This window comes from Argopecten irradians, chromosome 3 (assembly GCF_041381155.1).
Source record: "Argopecten irradians isolate NY chromosome 3, Ai_NY, whole genome shotgun sequence".
Lineage (NCBI taxonomy): Eukaryota > Metazoa > Mollusca > Bivalvia > Pectinida > Pectinidae > Argopecten > Argopecten irradians.
The window spans coordinates 6,721,878-6,743,243 of record NC_091136.1 but is presented as its reverse complement, the minus strand read 5'-3'; the positions used below and the strand labels follow the sequence as shown (position 1 = coordinate 6,743,243).

Here is a 21,366-nt window from a genome sequence, read left to right as displayed (position 1 = left end):
GTAAATTAACGTCAATTTCCCTTTATACCCCCTGAACCCGTATCCGTCCTCCGTGTTTGTTCAGAGTACGGTAAATAAAACTTGCGACCGTCTCGTGCCGTGATGCTGCTGAGATTAGACATATTGACCACGTGACCGGTATGTCATTCAGTACACCTGTTTTGTTCTCGCCTGTAAGTGGTACAAGTGTCGTGTTTCAATTCACGCTTCGCCTACTTCTCGGTCCACCGGTAGTTTGACTTCACGCTTGATTGATTTCGTGATGGGGGATCTAAATGTCGATATCGATGCCTACACAGTGGCACGTTTTATTTCAATACAGTGTATGTATATCTGAACTTGTTCTGACCTACTTTGTTGATAAAGAAAGATTTTTTTATGAAGAAGCAGAAGTGGACTAGCAGCACTATCAGTGTGATTGTTAACGTGCATTAAAACGAATATAAACTTTGTTGACAAATAGACAAGATTCACGATAATTGGGTAAACATTGGGATATCAACACATGTTCTAAAACAAACTCCTACTTTTAGTTAAATGAAAACAGGGCACAGACACATATACAATAAACAAAAACTGCAGAATTCATCCTAGAACCAAGCGTTCCAGAAGTGCATGCATTATATATTTCACCATGCTACATGTTTCAGGAACTCGGACGAAACACAGTTTTAAAACTGTCCTAATATAAGTTTCCTTTTTCTTCTACCCTGAAGGCATAAAAATGAAACTCAATAGGGAGTTTCGATATCCCAAAAAGACGCGGGTAAAGTACAATTTACAGTCGATTAGTCCCATCTTCTGGCGAATATGACGTCACGAAACTCGCTTCAAATGATGACGTCATAATCCCGGGATGGTGGGACTAATCGACGGTAAATTGTACTTTACCCACGTCGTTTGGGGAATTCGAAACATCCCTATTCAATCACATACATAGTTCTGACTTTTATTCGTTTGAACGTGTTCTTTAGCGCCACTGTATGCAGCGTGCGATATGTTTCCGGAGACTGTGGTATATTCGTTCTGTGTCTTCTTGTAAGATGTAACTGTTGCCCTTTTCATTATACCATAATAAGAGTTCTTCTCTGGCGCCCGTCACAAATATAGCACAGTAGCCTAAACCGCATTGATTGGCCAGTCATATATGTATATATATCAGATGTTTAGCCACACCATCAAAACAATGATATACAGCTTGTATCTGGTGTCTTGTATACCTTAATTTAGCAGAAAGTTGTATGCATCTTAATCAGACTGATTCACTCTGTTTTATATATATTTATAACTCCCATACATAGCATATTCTACGGCATCTGACATGAGACAGGTATCTGGTTGTTTGATGTACATCAACGGAATCGAACAACATTACACTGTATGGCTTTGAAAGTGGCCGTCTTCACAGGAGGTCTCTGTATCCCTTTAGTTTTACTACGATATAGTCCAGGTATACACATATCGACAGTGATAGTAATCCATGGAACATCGAGAATGAGTCCAAATTAGAACCGACAGAAAATCTTAAGAACTAAACTTGCTGCCCCATGACATGATATCGTAACAGGTGACTAAATATGGGACCTTATATTTTCTTTTCTTTCAAACTGACTTTCTTTCTAACTTTTATCCATTGTGATCTGTCAGACTCCAGGTCCCCGGCCAGCCGTTAGAATTGTACCTGCTGCCCCTATTGCATGATCGTACGAGGCGACTAAATTGAGGTTCTTTATCTTTTCTTTCTTACTAAATTACTCTATTCTTCCTAACGTCTCCCTTAACACCACCTCACTTTTGGCCTTTAGCTGAGCGATCGCCACTGTGAGGAAGACTCTGGGTTCTGTCCTCCGGCCGAGACACACCAAAGTCTATAAAAGTGGTAGTTTCTGCTCCTGCTTAGCGCTCAGCATTACGGGAGTGGGACGACTGGTTCGCCCTTTGTCAGTATAATGTGACCGGGTTGGGTGTGTTGCTTGGTGAATTCGGCGGCATGCTTCATTGATATAGCACTATAAAAAAGGCAACAGTTCCACTATACAAGAAGACACAACATGAATACACCGCAGTCTCCTAAAACACGCACCTCGCACAACATACACGCAGCCACTGCATACATGGGAGGCCGTCCGTACATGACCATAGCTGTTAATAGGACGTTAATTAATCAAACAAACAAACATATCTATCAAAGATATAGCCTCTTCTAATGCTTTAGATGTTTGCGAATACAATGGGACATTGCACGGATATATCGCAGTCACCAAAACATGCAGACATTCAACACGCAACACATTACATGCAGGGATGGCCGTCCTTGAATGACCGTAGCTGTTTAAAGGATGCTAACCCTAATCAACCAAGTCAATGTAGAATAGAATTGTAATTAGTGATTAAATGTTCTACGGTATTGAACATCACATTCATCGAGGACAGGTAGGTATCCTGGTGCATGTCTCGACAGTATGAAGTTCCAAGTTGTTCATCAAAAGTCACGTGATTTTTTTCACTAAACTTGCCTTTGATAGAATATCTAAAATGTTACTAAACGCTACATGTCGATGGTAATTTAATAATATTTTTTATAAATTTGTATAGTATTAGCAACTCTGCATTGCAAGACGCAATATCGTCCTGGCATCAAAAACGTGTCATGATAACAAAGGCGTATGTCTATAGGTTTTTGTTGACATTCGGAATTACGAACGACACATTGTTGTCGGTGACACTTCCAATCCACTCGTGTGGGGACGGAGGACGGACAGCAAAAGACAACTTGGAATGAGCATCACATACTCGTCGGTGAGTGGGAAGCTCTATATAGGTATATAACTAGATTTACACACAACGTTCGCTATGTGGTCGCTGTATCATTATTCGCCCAGGGAATGTCCGTGTTGTCCAAATACTGCACAAGAGTGTAATTTATAGTATATATGAATTGTGTTTCGTTCAATAGTCTGTCAAACACGTTTACAGAACATGTTGATTTTTAAGAGCATCGTTCATGTGCTCAATCTAAACCTTATACTTTTCAACATACATGCGCTGTAAATAAATGTACCAGGAAATTTTTGTCGGAAAGGTCATGATGAATTTTACATAGGGAAAAAGAAACCCGTAGTATTCATTACTTTTCTATGTATTGCTTTCGTAAGACTGAAGATCTATGATTGAAACATTTTTTTATAAATGTTTTCAATTCAATTTTTGCCGAAATGAAAGATTTTCTGGTATATCATGGACTTTATTGTTATAACTTGATCAACAGGAAGTAATATGTTGATAGCATTGTGTTGACAAATCATCTAACACCGTTCAATAATCTATAACATACTGAAACATTTAAGGTTCTTTGAGTTGTCTTTAATAATATCAAAGAGGTTATTTTTAGTCTGTGTTACAGATCAATCCCAATCTCTCCCAGGGTGCATTGCGGTCCCAAAAAATTCACCTCTGTAAACGGCCGAGCGAAATTTCAAGTCTCTTGAAAAACGAATTTCGGACGCATACTAAGTTCTTAAATACATATTGTAAATTTCCTTTTGTACCCTTTTCCTGTAAACGACTGTCAGTTCTGACATAATACAACTTGATCATTAAAATCAAACCAAACAATAATGGATTCTTTTGCGGATACACTAGATTTACTTGTAAGTAAAAAGTCACGATTTGCATATATGTATGAAGTCCTCCGTTTTAAAAACAATCACTGTGACGTCATTCACAAAGGGGCGCAATGTATTAAACAATCAGCATGACGTAATATTATGTGACCCGAGGTCAACAGACGGCCAGTCCGTGAGTCGTTGACAGAGGTGAATGTGGGGACCGCAATGAACCCTGGGAGAGATTGAATCAATTCCTTACCATCATTTGTATCATGTTTGTTATTATTTCCTATCTTTACAAAAAATAACATAATTTTATCAAATGTGAACAATGATACAGTTAATTGGTTTCGGAGATTGATACGTAAGATCCAATTATTCTAGAGCTCTCTGTTCTACTATCCGATTGGACACTAAACAAAAACAAATTACGTCATATCAGTAATGCAATATAATGAATTATTTAAAGATGCTTCACCGCCGACAGAGCATAAATGATATTCATCATTTGAACAATAGATGGTGATTAATCGTGTATACGTATGTCTAATTAACAAAAAAAAAAAATAATATAAAATAATTTATTTCGCCTTTAGTGTATGCCCAATCAGTTCTTCATTCCATATAGGGTATAGTGCCACGGAATATTTTCGGAATGCAATTAATCCTTTTGATATTTTTTATCGTGATATAAAAATAGAAGCTTAAACTTTTTCAATGGTGGTAATGGTGTAAAGTAAGTAACTTTTGTAACCGAAGAAAAATACTAAATCGTCTGCTCCTGTTTTTGATGATGAAAAAATACCTTTTGTCAGCGGTGGAGCATGTTACTTATTCTGTTTCATAGATGAGTATACTAAATAATGCTGAAGCAGTTAACATCTACTGCGGGTTTTATATGCTTGTAATATGCCAAACGCAAGATTTAGTGAGAGAAAAATATTTATCTATATATACTCGATATCCTGACTTCATAATAGTACTACTTAAACTTTTTAATGACTAAAATATTGGAAAGTTTTACCTTGAGTAGACAATATGCATGAGAGTTACTGCTGCCAATTATTGAGTAACCCACTGTACAAAGATACATTATGACGTCACAGTCTGTACAGGTCCCGCGTTGTATTTGCACAAGATGGTTGAAAGTTGTTACATATTATCAATGATCAACAAAATGTTATAATTTTTACTGCTGATAAGTTTTTGAAAGAGCATTAAATAAAGTACTTCATAAAACGACTAGAGTTCAAGTTCCGAAACTGTATAAAAGCAAGGTCACAGTAACAGATTATCGTTTGATTAGTTGGTGATTATGTGACTTGGTTCGGTGAACTGCTGGATAATTTTCTTTGTCTAATTTCAATCTATTTTGTTATATATTCCATGACGAAATGAACTCATGAAACCAATAGCAAACTTTCAGACGGGATAAAACGATATATCGTAAATAAAGGTAGGAAGTGTGGATAACATCCTTTTCTGTTGAAATCATATCTCGGAAATCAGTCAATTGACAACTGTCTTAAAGTTATGATGTTTCTAACTTTTTATCTTAATATCGGCATAAGTAGTACGTTTCATCACAATATAAGCGTCCGTGGAACGCTTCATTTTAATATCGCAATAGCGTAAGTCTAGGGCTGCATATTAAAATCGGCGTTGGTCGAACGCTTAATCTAAATAACAACGTCAGCCGAACGCATGATCCCCATAATCTGTCCTGTTTCGAGTTCTTATGGCGTGTAAACCCACTCGGAGAAAGTAGGAACACAAGAGAGGAGGATTTCATTATTCCCAGACAACTGATATAATCAGATCGGTTACTGAGACAAAACGTCGGCGCTAGTCTGGAAATCGATGTAAACATTTTCACCTAGAGCAGCATGCGTACTTTGTGAGTAACATGACTAAATTGTTACTAATATAATTGTTCGTAAGAGTACGTAAACATTGTCTTATCAATGTAGTGACAGACATAAGAAATTAGAGATTACGAAGCAACTTACGACAGCCGTCATCGCCAGACGCTATCTCCATCAGGATCAAACCAGGGAGCAGAACAGTTATGTTTTAATATGCCGATATGGACATGTCCTGTAGGTGAGACGCTATAGTTGTTACAGCTGCCCCGTTGCTTTTGCATGAAAAATGATCAAGTGTGCCCGTTTGAAAGCAACCGTTCAAATTATTACAAGGAAACGCTACACTAATAGAGAGCAACCAACTAAATGATTTTACATAGACCACAGTGTTAAACTTTGTTAAAGTTTTGTACTGTATTATTAAAACAAAGGAATATTAGTTAGCTGTTGTGTTCTATAATTAAAGTCTAGGTTCTCATATAACACTAAATAGAAAAAAAAGTTTGGGTCCTTCTGCTCAAACTCCAACCAGGGTAGCTTTATTGAAATCAGGCGCATTTTGCACTAAAAAATCCGGAAATTCTAATGGTTTTACCTATTCATTATCAAAGTTGATATTTTGAACCTAAATCTCAATATGAATTTCCAAATTCATATCATGGTTATCTAGGAATAATTACCTGTCAGAAAACATTTTTACTTTTGAAATTCATAATTAGCCAGCCAATCAGCGGCCGGGTTAAAATTCTATCCTGGGCTCAATCTTGTATACACAGGGGCCATTTCGAAGGTCTTTTTTTTATTTAGTTGGTTGATCCCTATAGCAGAAATTAAAATTCCAATACTCACCTATGATGTAAAGTGTATTTCGGCTGTATGTCAAATTTGTAATATGAACTTAATCGGTCAAGTGGTTTGTCCAGGACAGGGCTTCACCTTCGGACAGTCACCCGCGGAGTAATTCTGAAAACATGAAATATTGAACTTACACACTGTGTTGATTAATTGCAAATTATGTATTAAATATTGAAATAGTATTAATGTTGTTTAAGTTAATTATTGGTTACATCATTAAACTTTCTGAATATAATGAAAAAATAGGAAAAGTCCCCAGCCAAGGGGAGATAATCCATTACATAATCAGGTACCCCTATAATATAGAAAATGTCAAGATTTTGGAAGAAAACCAGATATACCAAACCTTTTACAATATTTTAAATTTACCAGGAACATGGTTCTAGAGCCTTTCTGTTTAAAATAAACAAATTAAACAAAGATCAAACCTGTAATGAGCACAAAAGATGCATGTCTTTGTCCGTGACTGGAATCTGTGCAACCAACATATATTTCCGGAAATCTTGAGTGACCCTGAAACACCATTAATATGTTTCATTAACAGAAAAAATATTCACAAAATGATATTTTTATCATTATAACATAAAATGCATACTTTTAATAAACTTATTAGCCCTAATATTACAATTAATCAGTACAATTAGTTAAATTGGCTTACCTGAGATGAACACCCCCCCCCCCCCCCCCCCCCCCCCCCCCCCCCCACCAATTATACCTGGCAGGTATAAATACCACAACCAAACTAGACATTATGTAATACAATATAATTGTCTCCCCTTAATGTTACCAATTTCAAATGTATAAGCTGTAACGTATGTTTTATACCTTTATGGCTTTCGGCACTCCAATATGGCAGAGACCCCCCCCCCCCCCTCCCTCTTGATTTGACCGCTAATTCCTGGTTCACCTAAACCGGAACATGCATACAGTTCCGTGAACTAAATTCTGACAACTGAGGAGACCATGCACCGCGCACCCATGTGATCGTACCCATCTGATGTTTAAACGCACATGTCACACGTTTATAGCCGTGCTAATTACCTGAATCTACGTTATATGTACCATTAACTTACTGGCCAATTCTAAATAAACTGCATGCATAGTCACAGTGACACGTATTATTCTAAAACTTGGCGACTTACCTTTGTATCTATGGACTCACTCGGCTCCAGTGACTGACTCTTATACTTCCGGTTGCGTTCGCTATAGAGAGCAACCAACTAAATGATTTTACATAGACCACAGTGTTAAACTTTGTTAAAGTTTTGTACTGTATTATTAAAACAAAGGAATATTAGTTAGCTGTTGTGTTCTATAATTAAAGTCTAGGTTCTCATATAACACTAAATAGAAAAAAAAGTTTGGGTCCTTCTGCTCAAACTCCAACCAGGGTAGCTTTATTGAAATCAGGCGCATTTTGCACTAAAAAATCCGGAAATTCTAATGGTTTTACCTATTCATTATCAAAGTTGATATTTTGAACCTAAATCTCAATATGAATTTCCAAATTCATATCATGGTTATCTAGGAATAATTACCTGTCAGAAAACATTTTTACTTTTGAAATTCATAATTAGCCAGCCAATCAGCGGCCGGGTTAAAATTCTATCCTGGGCTCAATCTTGTATACACAGGGGCCATTTCGAAGGTCTTTTTTTTATTTAGTTGGTTGATCCCTAATATACCGCAACCTCCTAAAACATGCATGTACACACATCATACTACATACAGGGGAGGCTGTCTTTAGCAATAGCTGTTAAAAGGAAATGTGCCTGAGTACTCCCGTTTATTCCATTATTCTTTACTTAAAAGTATGAAATCGAAGTAACTCAAAGCTTCAGTGGGGCACACAATCATAGATTCCAGGTCTATACAGCCCATGTTGAGGTTACTTCATCACTGTGCTAAATTTTAGATGATTGCTGTATGAACATTTAGTTGATATTAATGTGTAATAGGAAGTACCTGGTGTTAATTTTGATAATTTAGTGCATTTGATAGCTGTACGGTTTCATTTAAGCCACCGTGATACATTCAACGAAAATTTTGAAGACTTTTGAACATGTGATATTATTTTTTTTAATTATTTATATTACATACTCAATGTTCAACAATCTTCCACAATGATCCTTTAACAAACAATAATCAATAACACATATATGTGTGTTTGACAAATTGCGGCACGACGTGTTCGGATGGCGTGTAAGGTATGCGGCACTATGGACTCAAAGAAGACACGAATCATGTGCGCATTTTGATGTAGAGTGGATCTTGATATATATTAAGAACACGATTTTTAATACTCATCTCAGAGAGCTTATATAGCTGTTACTATTTGAAACCTTTGTGAAATGACGATGTATACTGTACCTTAGATACATTATGAATCGTTCATTGTTCAAGGTTAATATTGAAGTCGTCTCTTAGCTTAGAAAATTCCTATTTAAGGAAAACATATTAACAAAATGTGTGATGATGTCCGTATAATAGTAATGTAATTATTTCAGTGTAATCTTTTAACACATATTTTTATTTTTATCACATAATTCGAATGTTATCCAGTGAGTTCGCACGTGTAATATTTTTGCATATGTCAAAAGTGTAAAGTGCCCTTCAGCGATTTTCATTGGCTAAAAATTCATTGCGACTTCAAGCTAGAAACAATGAAATTACATAAGGTAGAAAGACGTGACGTCATGATTTCGAGGAAGGCGGGCCGCCTCCGCTGGATTTTCGCAAAGCATTTTGACGTGAAGTTCTTTGAAATGTAGGGTTTTGTAGTTATATAATAAAGTTATTTTAAATTTGTGTTCATTTCATAATGGATTTTGAGAAACGAGTCTAAACAGTACTTTTTTTATTTTTGCGAGCGTTGGCGAGCGAAAATTAAAATTTTGAGACGGGTGTTCAATACCACTATTGAAAAACAAAATGCAGGATTTATGTCTTCATAAATACTGCGAAATCGAATACATAGCCGAATAAACCTTCCATTAAATTCATTTGCATTTTTTGCATTTTTTTGGTGATTGTCTCACAACCGCGAAATCTCTCGTACGTTCTCCCATCTATTACATTGTCATTTCCGTAAAGCATTTGAATGCACAATGAAACTACTTCTTATAAGAAACTGAGAACAATTATTTGATCATTATAATATAACGTAACTCAACCGACTACACAACTCAATTTGTGTAGCATTATTCAAGAACAAATTGCGACAAAGTATGGCTTGATCATTTATCGAGCTTGTGTATTGCACTTTTCCCTAGAAGAGAAATCATTTGTAATGTAACATAAGACGGAGAGGGTGTCCATTGCTATACATTATATGCACTTTGAAAGTATCTATTGTGTGCACTTTGAAAGGAAAACGACTGGTTAAGATATTCCTACATATTGCAACAAATTAAAACTAAAACCATCCACTTCTGAGTCGCTTGTTCAAATATGGGACCAGTTGCAAGTTACCGACCTATAGCCGGTGTTTTCGCTGAGTACTTCGGGTTTCTTCTACGATCTTAACGTGGTACGTCCTTAAATATTAGAATGACGTGGCGTTAAATAAATCAAATAAAGTATTTAAAAACACATGACGTAAGTTATGTACATATACTGTACACGCGTCCTAGAATCGAAAGGCCAATATTGGTATGTTTTCAAGATCATATTTTAGAGATTTCCAATGTCTATTCACTGATTTTTTTCCACTTGACCCATATCTTCTGACTATAAATATCGGTATGTCTTATTAACACAAAAAAACATGTAAAATGAGAAAAAAAGTTTAAAAGTAAAACAATATATTATAAACTTAAAAAAAAGTATCGGTAACTCCTGGATGTCATCTTGTCAATTGAACTTTCAAACCCTAATAAAGTCCAGCAAGGTCTCTACGACATCCTAAAACAACTCTGTGATCATACAGAACACGAAAAAAAACGATATTCAAATTTTCGCCAAACGCGTATATCACAAGTTGGCTCTGAATAGCAGTTCCGGTGTACCAGGGCCATTAGTGATATCGCGAGATCTCGCAATGTTACGTTGAGATAGAGGTACACGACATCACTAGATTGAGGAACAGACAGATACTATCTAGGTCATCAAAGTCACGTGATATCAATATGAACGTAAGTGAGTGGCCGTCGATTTACCAGAAAGTACATTTTAATATCATGTCGGGCCACGTCTACGGAGGTTGCTTACCATCATATTGACTCATTAAATGTGATGGTCGACATTTTTGTATTACCGAATTGTGTATACGAAATACTTTATGATGTTTTAAAAACGGTGACGAGCTTTTTCTATCTAACATGACGCCATTATGAAAACAAATCAGAAAGGATGCCATATCGTCTTTTCAACAATTATGTTGAAAGCCCATAATAAACAAAAAAAGGTTTATTTTTTACTGTACAAAATTAAAATTGACGAAAATCTGCTAACTTATAACATGTAGATAAAATACAAAAAAAAAAAGAAACGTTTCTGGATAATTTGACGCAAATATTCCATAAACTATCTTCAATTAAATGAGTTTCTGACGACGAACTTATAATCTTCTTATTTCTTTTTTTTTTTCTTTTTTTTTTGCAAACAACATTCAATCGCCATTTTCCTCTATTACGCCAGTGATGTATCGCTATTAAAAGGGCAAAAGTTCCACTATACAAGAGGACACAACACGAACATACCATATAGTTCTCATTTCCGCAAGAACATATCCTAATACACGTAAGTCTCATAGACAAGTATACAACTAATACACTCATGTATGCTGCGGAGTTCAACCAGATATTGCAAAGATACCAGAATATATTGTCCTACTACAAAAATGCTGAATTACCAACTACATCCAGCAACAAAAGATCTAACAGTGTGTGATTATTCAATGGTACGTTTTGGAGGAGACTCGGAATATGACTTCCATAATTAGATATACGTAATATATCTCTTACGTATTTACGTTAATGCTAATTCCTCACTTATAAATTAAATATGCTACTACGTCTACATGAACCCGTAATATTTTATCGTGTCACAGTTTTGTCAACTAAGCACCGAGACTATATACAATCGATCGTGACGTCACGATGTAGGCCAAGGTGAAGGTCACAGCCAGTGTTACTTCAATCGTTCGCTAATGGACTCAAAAGTAGTTTTCGAACAATCCGTTTGTTTAAGAAGAATTTAATTTCCCATGGGACCGGAATAATTTATCTGTTAATCTAGGAGTGAACTGTTTGACCAGCATCAAGGTTACTTGGTTTACTATTTAAGGACTGTGGCGAAGTTGTTGGCAGTGTTTGTATAGGGGTGTCTAATTTAGGAGGGTATGTCCAGTGATAGAAAACCTTGAGAGAACTATGGATGTCACTGTAGGTGTGATATGTTGTCATGGAAACAATAATGACTGATTAAAACGTAACTCTAATGTGGACACATTACCATACAGTACTGACACCAATATCGTTTTTCGTTGCAACGTTCACATAATACACATCCATTTTACCTGCCTAATGTTATATTGGTGTGTTAGTATCCTTTACGAAATGCTTCAGTGATAAAGTACTATATTTTCTTTTTATTTGTAAAGGACTGCAAACAGAAATTCTGTCACGACTCGTTTCGTTTATGTTCCAATATCATTTCTAAATTAGAATAATAATTATGTATCACTGAGAAATTGAAAATCCACAATGAATTAAGACTGTTTACATCTAAAAGTGGTATAATTATACAACTGTCAAATTTGCAAATCAACACGTACTTGGTATAGCATTCGTTCTACTTCATTAATTCTCCTTCATCAAAGTTCGGCCCTTTGAAGAATACTTTGCATTCTGTCTCCTACCGAGACATACCAGTCTATAAAATTGTAGTCTCTGCTCCTACTTTATATTCATCCTGGCGACAGTGGATCAGCTGGTTTGCCCATTGTCAGTACCATGTTACCGCGTATGGCATGTCTTTGACGTTAGCAATACGCATCGGTAATACAACACTTCAAAATTAGTAATGATCTATTCTACCGAACAGTGACACAGTACGAATATACTGGAGTCCCTCAATGACACAATCGAACATCATTGTATAAATTGGAGACCGTTCTTATGATCTAATGTGATAGCGACAACTCCCTTAAGTGTGGATGTGAAAAATCAAATCGATGTTGCATATGATTGCGAGTGATATTGCACTATAAAAAGGGCAATAGTTCCACTATACAAGAAGACACAACACGAATATACTGCAGTCTCCCAAAACACGCACATCGCACTACATACAAGCAATACACAGCATACATGGGAGGCCGTCCTTACGTGACCCTGGCTGTTAATAGGACGTTAATTGAATCAAACAAACAAACAAATGATTATTCGCACATAAAGTAAAATATGTAGAATTTTTAATTTATGTTCCTTGAGCTAAAATTTGATTACCACGAAAATAAATGTAGCACCATTGAAAAAGTTGAATTTCTTATTTTACTTCAAGATAAAAATACCGGAAAATAATTAATGGCGTCCTTAAAAGAGCATGACAATATGCCCTATAGAAATGAAGTATTAATTGCACATCCACCAAAAGCGAAATAATTTTTTATTTATTTTTGTGTTAATTTTACAAACATTGTACATTCATAAAGGTTACCACTACTTATTCAAACGATGAGTATCTCTAATGCTCAGTCGGCGGTGGCAAATCTTTAAACATGTTTATTTCATGAAAGTACTTTTAAAACTATTTGTTTCAATTCTCACTGACTTTCAGAACACGTCAGGAAAATACATAGCATGGTCGTAAAAGGCCAACTTGTACCCGAGCTTTTAGCAATTGAAACTATGTGCCAATAAAAATCCAACCTCGATCATGTCAATTGGAAATTAGTCGGCAGTATATGATGATAGGACAAATCACTGTCAAGTGCAAATGTGTGCCAATGAAAAAATGTACCATGCCACAGAAATATCGATACGGAGAAGACATTCTGATATTTTATCCGAGTCCGCTAATAATGCGTGGTCAGTGCCAATGTATCAGACACGGACGTATGTGATTTTCTCAATTCTAACTGAGTTTATTTTGATAATACGGATGACCGAGATCGATTGACCATGACCCGGACTGTGCATCGGATACTAAGCTTCGTGGTATATATAGGCTTCCCGGCGCCTTTGGGCATTGACAAAAGTCGATGGGTCAACTCAACCGAACGGGAATGAATCCCTATTAATTTGCATGTTACCTATAATTAGTATAGTCATTAACACCAAGACATCGTGTTATTTATCATTTAATTTTGAAATATATTTTTTTTGTTTTTTACTGTAAGGTCATCTTAATCAAGAATGAAAAACATAAAACTGTTTGAAAAGTTTCAAATTGTTTGATAGTTTATGGATTCGAACAACATTTGAAGATACACATCGTATTGATACACTGTTTGATAAAAAAAATAGGTGATGTGGTCGCAGGGACGTGGCATCCGTATGCTTTTCGGATGTCTTACATCTCTGAGTTTTAACAAACGAGTTGAACCTAGCTTTGCCTATAACGGTAAGTACATAGTTGATCATGTGCTAATAAATGTTTGTGCATTCTTGGGGGCTGGGTGTATATGGTAATAGTTAAATTAATTGCTCTCTATGTATAGTTGCATGTATATGTTTGTATATAAATTGTAGTTAGTTTGTGTTGGTAGAGTTGGTTGTTGGATGCCATAGACACTAAACCAAGTAATCCCTTGTATCTGACTTCGTTGCACTGTCGTATAGATGGGTGCTCCGAAAAATGAACGGAGGAATTGACGTTATTACATACATACATATGGCTGTGTAAGGTGTTTAAAGTCAAAGTAAGGTCCTCCAGTGATGTCATCTTGAAGCAATCTTTTAAACATCACCTTCGCTTTTATCCGAGAGTTGCAGCCCGTATTCCCTGACCTGATGTTATTGTTATTGTTATTGTTACATTCAAAGGTCACGCATAAAATCCTTATGTTTTTTAACATGTTAGTGTCATTTTACGACATTAAAACTATGTTTTACATTCCATCCCACTGGTGTCATCTACTTAGATAATCACTTTAAAGACATGGTACATTGTGTGGATAGAAATGGAGAAACATACTGCTCTACGAAGAATCGTTCAATAACCCGAGAATTTCGATTTATCATCCGTGGCGAAAAAAAACGATAAGGCGTGTAAAACAAAAATTGCATTTAAAGATATCTATATTTCTGGTGACAGTAAGACACGTATTTGTCTATCTCATGCGCAAAATTGTTATATGGCGTCACGAGAATAGCATTATGCTCCATCACATCTACGTTGTAGTGAACTTATGCAATGTCTTAAGTAATCTAGCGAAAAAAGGAGCAGGTTAAAAAAAAATAACAACATTTGAGACCCCGTGTTCAACCACGTAAGAATCGTATCGTTCGGTTAAGATTTCTCTATTTCATCCTTAAGGATGTGATAAATTCTTGTTTGATATCGCATAGAGAAGAATCAAAGAAGTATCAAAAGTCAGTTAAATGTCGTATTAAAACTACAATATAAAATATGATAATAGTAGTCCTGCATTATATTATTCAAACTCATGTATGTTGTTACTTACAAAATGTTTCCAAATATTTCAAGTCAATACTACTATCTAATAGGTATGTACAAAATTTGAAATTAAAAATGAAACATACGGTTCCTAGCCAGGAAATTTAACTGTCCCCTGCCCAAGATACATAGTCTATAAAAGTGATAGTTTTATTTCTGCTTTGCGATCAGCATAAAATGAAGTTGGACGACTTGTTCGTCCATTGCCATTATAATGTGTCAAGGTGGGGTATACTTTTCTGGTTTGCTCGCTGAGATAGCACTATTAAAATGATAATAACTACAAGGAGACACAAGATTAACATACATCAGCCGTCATTGGATTACATAACGTTTCTCTGTTGATAGAAAACAAACTAATTAACAATGGTCGTAGGAGTGGAGAGGATTGGACTGTTCTCGTTCTACTGGGGATTTCTGTAGTGATCTCAATAGTAACCGGTACTTTTCATTTGGAGTCCTTTAATACACATGTCCTTTTATTACGATTTTTTGTTCATCAACTTTGATAATTTCATACACACCATTTAAAAATAATGGTTCTCCTTTTTTTAGTTTCATGCAGTAAATAATAAAATAATATACAAACATTTTTTTATGTGTATTATCAGACTTTTTTATAAAGTCTAGAGGGATTTTACCAGTCATTCTGAGATACATATTCAAATAATGCAATTAATTATTGAACACTTAGATTATATGCGTGTTGAAAACGTTTTTTGTTTTGTTCTGTTAACATATCGATGGAAATGTTTGCATATTGAAAGTGTTAAAACGTTTAACGAGTGCGTTAATTTACGTTAACGGTAATCAAAAATAGACACACGCGTAGATACTTTCACTTACATATTAACCTTAATAAGTGGACGTTCAGTTATATACTTAAACGTATTTTCTGTTGATTACATGCTAGACAAAATTATGTCATGAAAGAACATGATTAATTTACATTTATGGTTTTATTTGTAACCGACAATAGCTTATATCGGTAACATATCGTCAGTGCTATCGGGTGTTGATGAGAGAGTAGACAATTAAAAGTGTAAAAATCAACAGGCCTGAGCCGCCATACTAATGTCAATGCCTAGTTCTCCTGTCGATCTATGTCTATTGATTGTAGGATGGCGACCGCTCCATGCCTATACTCATGTATCTTTGCAGCGATCGGCGACAAAATCATTGAAAGTCTAAGCACACGCGGGAATAGCAAAGCGAACGCGCCCCATTATGGAGTTTCGTTTTGCTCTGACCATAGTTGGATAGTGTATGGAGTCGAACGCACCTGTTTAATTTTATATCCATGTCTACCATTGTCAGTAATCTTTTTTAACGACTGTGATAATGTTCTATTGACAATCGGTTGCATTATTGGTTTATGTAATTAATTTATGATGTTAAATGCTGTAGCTGGGGAAAGGTGCATTAATGAAGAGCACCTGCGCATCTATTTGTGTCGAGTTATATAAACAGTTGCAACATAATTGCGTATAGACAGTTTATGGTATTTTGATTGTAAGAACTAGAATAATGTTTAAATGCTTTTCTCTCGAAAAGCGACATAAGCCAGCAAAAGTAAATTGTACGCTGCGTCTTAATTTTGGTAACTGTGCTATTTTCATTGTTTGGTGAGAATTGGCATTCGGAGAGGAGACAACTTCCTGTGATAGTCACTCGGCAAGTTAAGGATATTCTTTAAGACAGCGCAAGCGTGCTCCTCACTTGAGGTGTGTACGCTGATTTTAAGACACAAATATCGAAAGGAAAATACATGTCCTCATTCTTATGGATGAGAAACACGTGACAGCATCTTTTTTTCTAAATATTAAATCAGTTCTATAGAAAAAGTTGAAATCAGTCGAAGCTTTGCGACCTTTACGGATCTCCAGGCACGTGAAGACGAGCAAAGGCGAAGGATTATTTTAGTGTCATGTGTGTTTAGGAATAGTTTATTAGATATTTCATCTGTTCGTGGAACTAGGAGCTGGATTTAACGACCCTAGCAAGGTAGGAACATTTTCTCATTATACATTTGTCTTTCAGATTGTCAACTAGACCATTGCCTCGTTTATCGAAAATCAATCAGCTCGGTTTTCGATGCAACATTAAATTATCGAACGTTCTATCTGTAGATTGTTTCAATAAGTGTATTCAAACCGTACAACACATTTTACAGTCTACGTCTAAAGCAAATTTAGTTCTATGTGCTCACTATTTTATGAAATTAAATATTGCTTTGAAATTTGAAATGGGCTACAGACTATTTAAACATACTTTTCTTTTGAATAGTCTTTTCAAACAATGGCAACACACCGTTTGTTTTACCAGTATAAACTTAAGCATTAATAGGAAGGAATGTATTCAAAAGGCTGCAGAAATATGTCTCCCGACTTAATGTACTGAACGCGAGCATTACTTTTAAGATGCAGGTGAAAATAATTTGGTAGCAGTTCGTTTTAAATGCATCAGTATCAAGTTGAACTGAAACTACACACACTTTTATGAATTCATCTTAGATGTCTAGAAACATGTTCTTTATTAATGCAAAGCTACACAATACCATATAAAAACCACTTATATAAATAAAGACGGAAACGTTAATGTAAAATATTATGCATAACTTTCGATTGACGTTCTGTAAAAGACAATGATGCTAATATTAATGGTTCATTGTTTACATTTAAGTGATCTTTTCAAAAACTCTAACAATGATATGGCAATATAGGTTACTTAATACACTTTCATTTTTAAATGTAATGTTACCAACTGTCGAATAAAAAAGATACGTTAAGATTTTTTGTGGTGCGAACAAAAATGGATAAAAATATGTGTAAACATCAGTACACCATGCAAAAATGTCCTGTAAAATAATGGCACTTCAGTATGAATTGCAACTATATCTAATGCAGTTTCCCTTTTGACATCGAGTGATATTTATCATAATACACAATGCACCATTCAGAGGTATATTGCAACAATCTACCCAATCGTTTCAAAGTTATACAACTGTTTAAATGTTGTAAATGGGGACTCAATGATTGCGAGGTGTTTCTAGTATTGAGCGGGTTATTTCATTGCTGTATTGACAGTGTTATCATAATGTAACTCACACTCAGCTGTAACAATTGTTTTTAAAGACAATTGTGTACATCTGGTATTGTTCAGTATATATCTGTCAATCAGACAGGGTTACGTAAACAAAGTAACACACATATATAGCAATTAACATATATATTGGCTGTACCTACTATACAATCTGATAGGTCAATTCTGATTTAGTACAATAGTTGTTATCAACATAAATGGTATCAATATATCCACTTACATAGATTGACAATAAAATCAAATAATCCAACTTGTATCTCATATATTTACCGATGGTTTATTTTTTGCATATTTTGCTTCTATCATTTGCACTGGTCGTCGGTGATGACGCAACGATGTAGACAGTTCATTGATGTAAATATAGCAGACTTCCTAGTTCTCCCTTAAGGCGAAATAACGCTTTTAATGTATGCATATATAATTCATCATTGAGTTGTTGAGTTATCGGTGAATGTCAGAATGTACCAACACAGTGCTGTTTACACTGTTATTATAGTTACAAACGTGCTGATATATCAATGTGAAACCTGTTTTATCATTTTACACATTATTACAAAAGTTACTAAAGTGGAAATGTGTTTGATCTAAACTCGTCCTGGTTTTGCAATGTGATGTCGAATTTCTAGTATTTTTTTACCAGAGCACCTATGACATAACATAGCGTCCTGTCATTAGTCCAGACATGCTTGGAATTATAGAAGTAAGTGGAGGAATGAAGTAATCATAGAAAACCACCGCCCTAAGCTCTGTACCCGGCAACTAGTCCTCAGCGGTCTAAAGGTGGAGGGATAGAGATAAAATATAGCTATATCTTACATTCTTGGCTGATAAAACCATACGATTTACCTTATTCTAATCTATGTGTATGTCTACAAATCAACAGTGGACTAACAAGAACACTTATCATTACTTAACCCGATGTACGTACCTAGTACTTATATCTTTCATCATAGAAATGTCCAAGAAGTTTTTCTTTCCTTTCCTATATAAAATTAAACACACGAATAGTAGACATGTATAAATTTGCGGAGAATGAGAAATAGCTGATCGTAAACAACAATTGCTTTGGAGATACGTATGACGATATTATGTATGCAAATCACAGATAGTTGACTAAAATGTTATATTACTTGTAACGTCATTTACGTATAATATAAAATCCGGGTGTATACGTAACGTTGACCTCATTTGAGTGAATGATCTTGTCTGGTTGGCGTATTTAGAACTTATCCTTTTAAGTATTGGTTTGGTGAAAAACGCTTACGCATTTAAATGTTAAATAAGTAATTCAAGTGTTATGAAGTTTGTCATTCATTGTTTAATACCCAATCGTAAATATGATTTTCATATATAATTAAACACAAATATTACATTCATTATTAATTGTTTTATTGTACGAATTAACAACGCAAACATCAAAATCTTATCATCGACAACCGTTTTGTACATTAACTTTGTTTAATTACCTAGGTATCTGATAACGTTTATTTTCTAATATCTCTGGAGACTATCTATCATTAACGTCATTATATTCACTTAATTAATCACTTGATTATGTACACCATCAAAAAGCTTTATTTGTCGGCGATGTTTTAATAAGAGGTATGTCAAGCATAACATAATTAAGGAACGTCAAATGAATCTTTATTTATTTCTAACAAGATTACAAACAGCCTGAAGAATATAAATTGTTTTCCTCGCCGTTTTCTATGTTTTTTTTTACAATGATATTCTATGCACAATGCAACATTCATGAAAAGATTAGCTTGGTTTTTTAAATGTTTGATCTAATTTGGCCAAAATGTTATAACCTAATAATGTTTGTCACTTTGGAAAATAATCCTTGTAAGCCATGCTTAACTTTAGTTAGAGATAAAACCCAAAAGAATCATCCAATTACCACGAATTGTCTGACAAGTCCCTGCCAAAGATCCCTGGACGGACTCCCTTTACTTCCACCGCGATGTTTTCTGTTCAAGCCAGTCACGCGAATAACCGCCGGCTTTTTAAATCTGATTGATTTATGACATGTTTTAGCTCATCGATTTACCAATGTTTTGTTGAAATCACGGAATCAGATTGAAATGTGTTGTAACACGTAGGGATAACATTGTTTTAACGGCAGCTTCAGGCACTAGATATCGGTAGTATAACACGGTTGCTTTGTGTGTGTACAGTAGATCTCTGCTATAAGGACTAGTTTAAGCTGTTTTTCTGGTATTAGATACTTGCAACTCAGTTATTTCAGAAAATAACACCATATCCATGCTCTTGCGATTTTATTTGCATATATCATGTTAGTCCTATACTTATATACAGTTGGTACGGGTGCGTATAGAGCTTTATGATATCTTGAATTATATCAGAATGCATTGTACGTTTAAATCCTAGACAATAATATATTTTGTTAGTATGAAGTTCAGAAGATATACAGTTAGAAAAAAATATTGTTTTAATTATATTTTTGCTACTGTATATTATTACAATGGTTCAAAATTATTATTGATATTTAAAAAGTTATGAAACATAAAGAAAAAAAAGGTTGATGTTTCTAAAGACTGGATAGAAATCTGGGGGTACGTGTGTTTGAATGTCGGTTTCCACTACAATATTTGTTATTTTTATGTATTTTGTTTCAAATTCAAAATACATTAACTACACTTCAATATAATAAGTTATGATGTCACAATTAATATGGACAAAGTGTAGAAATTTTTTTTCAAAATAGCTTCTCTTGACAATAATATTTTTCTTAGAATTAGTTTATACATAATTCTACAAGAAATAAAAAAGTTTTATTTCTAATACATTTTTCTATATGGTACCTGACTACAAAGAGGCATTTTTCAAGGTTGAAACTAGATTAGATATTTCATCAAGAAATACAAAAATAATTAATGGGTTAGGATCCTATATAGCTGTGAGATCGACTATTTTAAGGATATACCGACATATGTTGTTCTACCTACGACATTCGCATAATATATCGGCACTATGTTTGGCAATGGAAGTGTTACAAAATACCTTTTCAGGGTAAATCCTTTCCAAAAAGATACATTGATAGGATGTTCTTTTAAATTGCAATTTATAGGGAACAATCTCAATGTTAAGACTAGGGAATGTGGTTTACTTTAGGAAAACTAACCATGTGCAGGTCGTGCTGACTTCCGGTATGTACAGATGTGGAAGGGTTAAGAACATCAGCGCACATCTAGAAATAACACTTCAACAGCCTGCATCCATTAGACATCGAGTAACAGCGTTCTACTCAAACAAGGGAAAATCTTGTTGTCTTTGATTTATTTACATTGTGT

General features: G+C 34.9%; 1 long non-coding RNA gene across 1 annotated transcript in view; it reads left to right on the top strand.

Moving 5' to 3' along the window:
* The first annotated feature begins 16,161 nt into the window (after window positions 1-16,161).
* The window catches only part of LOC138317426 (uncharacterized), a 157,846-nt gene continuing 152,641 nt past the window's right edge, over window positions 16,162-21,366 (top strand). The window contains exon 1 of the long non-coding RNA XR_011207760.1: window positions 16,162-16,954. This is a non-coding gene — a long non-coding RNA (uncharacterized lncRNA). The remainder of the gene's footprint in view (window positions 16,955-21,366) is intronic.